General features: G+C 34.5%; 1 pseudogene; it reads right to left on the reverse strand.

Moving 5' to 3' along the window:
• Positions 1-1566: 1566 nt before the first annotated feature.
• The window catches only part of LOC110093073, a 34616-nt pseudogene continuing 29729 nt past the window's right edge, over positions 1567-6453 (reverse strand).

Below are 6453 nucleotides of genomic sequence, written 5' to 3' on the forward strand. Positions count from 1 at the left end.
ATGTTCTCCCTGTAACTTTTTTTGTTTTGTTTAGAAGTCTTAATTTTCATATTGTTAGCAAGAAATGAGTCTAAGATGAAAGAATATTTTATTTTCTCTCTTTTTTGTGAATTTGAAACAATATTTGCATTGAAATTTGATATTAGAATTTACCTTGAAGTTCTTAAGCATATAACTATAAGGCTTTGTGAAAACCATGCATAAAGGTGTCAAAATATCAAATATATATGATAAGAGCTTAGCTTGTTTATATAGCAATATATTCCAACTATCTATGGTAGAGTTTTATGTACCTCAATCTAATTGTGTTTTACCAAGTTCTTATTAGTTAATGTTTGTGCCTTTATCTACAACATAACACCTATAGATTTTGAAAAATATTATTACCGTATGATGCAGTTTTTCAAAGTGTTAATCACGCCAACCTGATACATTACAAACTTTGGAACCTTATAGTTCTTTAAAGCACCAATCAATATTTTTTCATTGATTTCCTATTTTATTCAATCACTAATTAAGATTTATGATACTTCTTTATGTCAATTAGATCTTGCATTCAAATGAGTTAAGGGTTTTTTTTTTCTCGTCATTTCCTGATTGCAGAACAACCTCGAAGGCATTTGCTCACAAGTGGATGGAGTAACTTTGTCACTTCTAAGAGATTAGTTGATGTTGGAGAGAATATTAGAGAATTGAGAGTTGATATTATTTCAATTTCTTGAGTTCTCATGTGGGATCTTTATTTTCAGATATGTTAAGCCATTATTTTGTGTATTGACTTATTTTATGTCTCTTTTATTTGCAACAAATTAAACATCCTTAGGACAACTCACCTAACTTGCCTAAATCATTTTATGATTAAATTTTAACCAGACTATGACTGCCCTTAGGACAACTCACCTAACTTGTCTTGACTCTAGTTAATATGGGTTATGAGCAACAAGTTAGTAGGGCAAATGATGGATGTTGCGTTTAATAATGTTTTGTTATCATAAATTATATATATGAACATTAAATATAGTAAATGATGAAGTCGTCATCACCTTAATGCTAGAAGATTGAAACTTTCCATGAGCAAATTGGTGCAATCAACTGCATTAAGGTTCACTACCTCTTGAATGCATATGATTCATTAAATGCAACTGTTTAGGAGGTTCAAAAAAGAATGTATGTCTAATTTAATTTTTTAGAATGAATTGAGTAATAGTGAGCATTTTTATAATGAATTGGTCTTCGATTGCTATGGATTGTTCCTTTCCTATTCTTTCTTGAATGCTACATTTACTTCATGAAGCGGGTTTTTAGAACAAACATTTAAATTTTTGTTTTAAAAAGATGCAATAATAAAGCCGTCCCAAATAAAGTCTAAATTGATATGCTTAAATAATTGATCCTGCCAACGGGCTAACAACTCCATATTTCCTAAGATCAAATTCATCTTTTCCAAATGACATTTAAACAAATAAGAAACAAAAAAAAAATTAACTTTTATATGACTTCAATCATTTAAAAAATAACTGCAATAATCAACTTCACAATTACACCATTGTTTATTTATCCTTCATCTCAATCAAGCTCAGCATAGTCTGTAGGATAGTAAGGTAAAAACCAATCTTTAAGAAAGCCTTTCATCCTCCTTGGATTGCAGCCCATATCTTTACACAACTGACCATTATTCCAAATATGAAGAGTAGAGATACAAGATCCTCTATATCTGCTTCCAAAATATTTCTTCACATGCTTCTCCCACTCCATCACATTCTTCTTCCTGCATCTTTTGGTTGGTAGCTTGAACTTTCCATGGATGAAGTGTGATAGCCACCTCGCTTTTATCTCTGATGTATATAGCTTTGAAATACTCTTAGCAAAGCCAACAATTTCCAATTGTGGTATTTGTGGATGTATACATTCCCTGCATGTAAAGCTATAGTTAGTAAAAATATTTAATTCCAACTCTTATTTTGTGATTTATAAATTATATTGTAAACTGATAATCTTGTAAAAAAAATTCTCTAACAAGCAACCATGTTCAGACATATTTAATATGCTAGAGTTTTTTCTTAAAGTTAAAACCCGCTGAGGGGCCTACGAGTTAATATCAAAAAAATCAGTTACAAGGTTCTTAAAAGGAACCTCCAACTCACTAATGCTCTTAAGAGCTACAAAAGAAAGAGAAATAAAACCTGAGAGCCGGTGGTTCCTTGTACTATGATATACAAAAAAGCCTAAGAACATTCTAGGGCTGCAAGAAGACAACACCCAAAAAAGGAAGAAAGAGATTAAAACGATCAGCACAAACTTCCTGCAAAAATTGTAATTCACCTTCCAAAAGCTCCAAAAAATGGTGGAGAAACTCCCTCTGCAATCATTGTAACACCACAAGTCTGGGCAGCAAATCTGTACAAAAAGGAACCTCCAGCAAAAAGAAAGTATATGACAAGTGTACTGAAATAAGAGATGCAAAATCTTGCAGAAAAAATGTGGTAAAGGATATAATGGTAGTAAAACTTCCCTGAAGATAACAGAAATAACCTCATTGAGATCAAGTAAGGAGCTAGTGCACCAATATCGTAACTGCAACCGGGTTTTACCCAAATCAGAATTGCAAGAAGAAGACCCAAGACGGTGATCAGTAGGCAGGAGCTGTAACAAAAGTCTCATGGCAAATAATATGAAGTAACCAGACACAAGCCACTGAGAAACCAGAGTAGCACCACCTATCAAACAATGAGTATAGCGGATAATATAAAATGAAACCTAAATAGAACTGACCCCAAATTCAATACACAACAAACCAAAATGGGAATTACAAGTAGAGCTGGCCATCCCAAACCTGCAGTACCGAAATTTCATGCAAATGATCCCAGCAATCAAACAGCTAACAACCATGTAGATGAACCATAAAACAGCTCTAAAAGAACAGCAAAATAGAAACAGATTCCACTAGAACCCGTAACCAACACCCAAACCAATACAAAACACCAAATTGTTAGTCAAGAAATTAGGATCTCCATGAAACTAGAAAACAACAACCATAAAAGTCCAACCCACAAAAACCTGAATAAAAAATAGCACCAGACCATTCATGTAACAAAAATCAGGAGGAACAGTCCAATTCAAGCAGGAATGAAGCAATGTCAAAGAAAAATAGAACTCCATAATGTATATCCGAAAAATGAATAACACCAGGAAACCAAAAAATAGCAGCCATAAAACTCCAATCCATAAATGCATGAGTAAAATTAATCACCAATCCATCCAAGTAACAGAAGCCAAGAGGAAAAGGCTCAGCCGAACAAAAAAGAAGCACTACCAAAAGAAAAGAAATAGAAAAAACCTGACCATAACTAATGCAACTTAATATAAGGAAAACCCAAACGTTCTAATATAGCAAGCCCTTTAGCTTCTTTAGGAAGATTGTGTTCCTCTTACTCTACAAAATTAACTAATTTATAACCCCTTTCGCAAAAAAATCGGCCACCACATTCCCTTCTCTTAAAATATGTGAAATTTTAAAGGAAATAAGAGATAGGAAATGTTTAATATCTCTAAGCCTATAAAAGTTATCTGAATTAGCAGAAGATTGACCATTAATGTAATGAATAATGAGCATCGCATCCACTTCCACCCACAAGTTATTAATCCCAAGAGAATTGCAAAGATGAATCCCATACAAAAGGATGTCCAACTCAGCTTGAATAGTATTAATAGCATTTAAGGGACCCGCATATACTTTAATGAAAAATCCCTTAGTATCCCTAATAATGCCACCACACCCTGCTTCAATAATATTTTTAGCACCATCTGTATTGAGTTTGAAACACCCCACCAAGGGTTTAGTCCAATAAATAATTCTATTATAAGAGACAGCAATAGTATCAGGTGTTGCGGATCTATTTTCATGATTTATGATTTTGATGATAGAAAACACTTCTATTTCTCTATGATGCCTTTTTTACTAACATTTCAGGTCCACACGATCAGACTGTAATTTGGAACCAGCTCAAGATTGGGTAGACTAGGTCTGAGTCAGTTTGTACACTTTTTTCTTTCTTGAGTCTATTGTATTTAAAGTGGCTCCTGATGTTTTGCAACTTTGAAGATTTTTTTACTGTTCCCTAGAGTTTACTGTTTTTGGTAACATCATCCGGGATGATATTTATATCGGTCTGGATGATCTGTCCAAAAGCAGAATCTCTAATTAGGGCATCCTCATTAAGGCAGTCATCATAAGCTGATTGGCCTGGATGATACTTGTATCGGCCAGGATGATAAGCTCAATTCAGAAAGAATCAGCAGCCATGATCAGATTAGATATTCATTATTTTAAAAAATTGGCCAAGATGATATACACATCGTCCAAGATGATCTAACTAAATTATGCCTAAATTGATCTGGTATCTTTGGAAAGCATTAATGGCTGATTTATATGATCACATCGTCCGGGATGATCTTAGGATCGGCCAGGGCGATTTCCTGGGCAATTTACATCGGCCAGAATTATTTTCGGGCAATGATCGGATGATTGAAATCAATTTTAAACTAATCTTCCGGGACGATCGTGAGATTGGCTAGGATGATGTAACCAATTTTCTTCTGATTGTCCCAAATCGGTCCTGGCTGATGAGCTTAAATTGTACTGATCGTACAGGACGATATGCCTATCATCCAAGACGATAATGTCAGCGACTTGTATTAATGATCTCATTTTGAGATCTTCTATTAAAGCTATGACATGACACTTTATAAGTGTCTTTGGCAGCCATTGTAGCTTCGTTCTTTTGGGGGAAACTTGAAGAGAAAGCTTGAAAGGGAGTGAGGAAAGGGTGAAGTTTGAGAGAGGGAGAAGATCCTGTGAGTGGGGACTCAAGGGAGTGTGGAGGGGGTTCCACACGATTGCTCCGGCAAGCTCGCACCTGAATACCATCGGATTCAAGGCTTGTCTCGAGGGAAGCTCACCAAAGAAGAAGATCTATTTGGTGTCAAAGGACCCGGCGACTCTGCCGCATCGAGGATGGTGGAAGTGATTTTGTAAGGGCTTCTCCGCCTAGCTGTGGGGGCTAATGGAGAGACACTTATTTTGGTGCAATACACGGAGAGTGCCTCCGAGGAGTGGACGTAGGTCAAGGTTTGACCGAACCACTATAAATCCGATGTGTTCTTTCTTTATTACTTCCGCATTTAATTTCTGCACTTATTTTATTGTGGTGATATTGGTTTTGGTTTGTGTTTTGATTTAAAGATTCTTCTTTTCCAATTCACCTCTCTCTTTATTAGCCTTGGGCTAGTTCATAAGAGGCCTAATATCCCCAACAAACTTTCAAGTAGTATTAGAGCACTTTCTAGTGTCATCTGAGCACTTTCAAGTGGTATCATAGCAGGATTCATAAAATAAGTTTTTGAAAGTTTTTGAATTTTGGATTCATGGCTAATTTTTATAATCGTACTATTGCAGAAGGTTATTCAATCACCAGACCACCTTAATTTGAAAATATTACATTTGATTTTTGGAATATTTGCATGTCTATTTTTTTGCAATCGATTGATTTTCACATGTAGCATATGATTTTAACTGGTTATTCTTCACTGTCATGTGTTATAGATGGAATTAAAATTTACATTCCTTTTAGTCAATGGAATAGACAAGAATGAATCGATGCTCAATTGAATGTAAAATCTTTAAATTGCTTTTTCTATACTTTAAATTCTGAAGATTTTATATTAGTATCCACATACACTACTAGTAAGGAAGTTTGGGATAAATTACACACTATATATGAAGGCACTAGTGAAATCAAGCAATCCAAGTTGAATATATTAATGCATGATTTTAAATTGTTTTCCATGAAATCTTATGAGACGATCTTAGACATGTATACTAGGTTTATTCAAATTGTGACATCATTGCAAGTTTTAGGAAAAGAATTTTTAAATTTTGAAAAAGTTAACAAAATTCTTCGTTGTCTACTGGATAAGTTTGATGCTAAAATTTTTGCTATTTGTGAATCAAAAAATTGAATGATTATTCTATTGATAATTTGATTGGCTCACTCATTACCTACGAGCAAAGTTTGGGTTAAAGACTTTTGGATGTAGGTGACACGATTGTTCTAAAAGCTGAAGATACGGGAAAAGATTGCTTAGTTTGTGACGAATGCAATGACTTGTCAAGCAAATCACAAAGCTCGCCAAAGCATAAGCAACAACAAAAACAACAACAACAACATAAAGCCTTTATCCCACTACGTGGGGTCGGCTACATGAATCCTTTTTCTCCATTGTGTCCTATTAAAAGTCAAATTCTTGTTTAAATCTAATAAAGAAAGGCCATTCCTAATATTTTCTAACCAAGTCTTTTTAGGTCTACCCCTACCTTTCTTAACATAAGTCAAATCTAATACCTCTACACTCCTAACCGGGTCATCACAAGGCCGCTGTTTTATGTGACCAAAC

Source organism: Dendrobium catenatum, unplaced genomic scaffold, assembly GCF_001605985.2.
Source record: "Dendrobium catenatum unplaced genomic scaffold, ASM160598v2 fragScaff_scaffold_82, whole genome shotgun sequence".
NCBI classification, from domain to species: Eukaryota; Viridiplantae; Streptophyta; class Magnoliopsida; order Asparagales; family Orchidaceae; genus Dendrobium; species Dendrobium catenatum.